The following is a 509-nucleotide window of genomic DNA, read 5'->3' as shown; positions in this document are numbered from 1 at the left end:
GGTTTCTCGTAGGACTGGTCGGAGTGGGAACTACATCCAGTTCAGGGAAGCGAAATGAATCCTAACCCCTAACCCTAACCCTAAAAATACTACTGTCAATGTTAGGGAGTAGGAGAGTGTTTTCTTTCTTGCTGTTGTCAAGATTCATTTATTTGTCAATTACTTTGTGACATGAATAAAATCTACATATCTGAGATGGGAAAATGTGTTTTATTAATTTTACCATTTTGTAAAGAATTTTACCATGAATGCCTGTTTAAGACAAATTAACAATCTCAACTTAATTTAGCATCAGCTTGGAGCCAGAAACACACACAATACATTTTTTTATATAATTGTGAATAAATTCAGGCGTCACGGGGCTAATACTGTATCTGAAGTCTCTTTTATATAGACCTTAGTGGTCCCCTAATACTGTATCTGAAGTCTCTTTTATATAGACCTTAGTGGTCCCCTAATACTGTATCTGAAGTCTCTTTTATATAGACCTTAGTGGTCCCCTAATACTG

The sequence above is a fragment of the Perca fluviatilis genome, chromosome 19, assembly GCF_010015445.1.
Source record: "Perca fluviatilis chromosome 19, GENO_Pfluv_1.0, whole genome shotgun sequence".
Classification (NCBI taxonomy): Eukaryota; Metazoa; Chordata; class Actinopteri; order Perciformes; family Percidae; genus Perca; species Perca fluviatilis.
The sequence above is the reverse complement of the archived record's forward strand: the minus strand, read 5'-3'. Positions refer to the sequence as shown.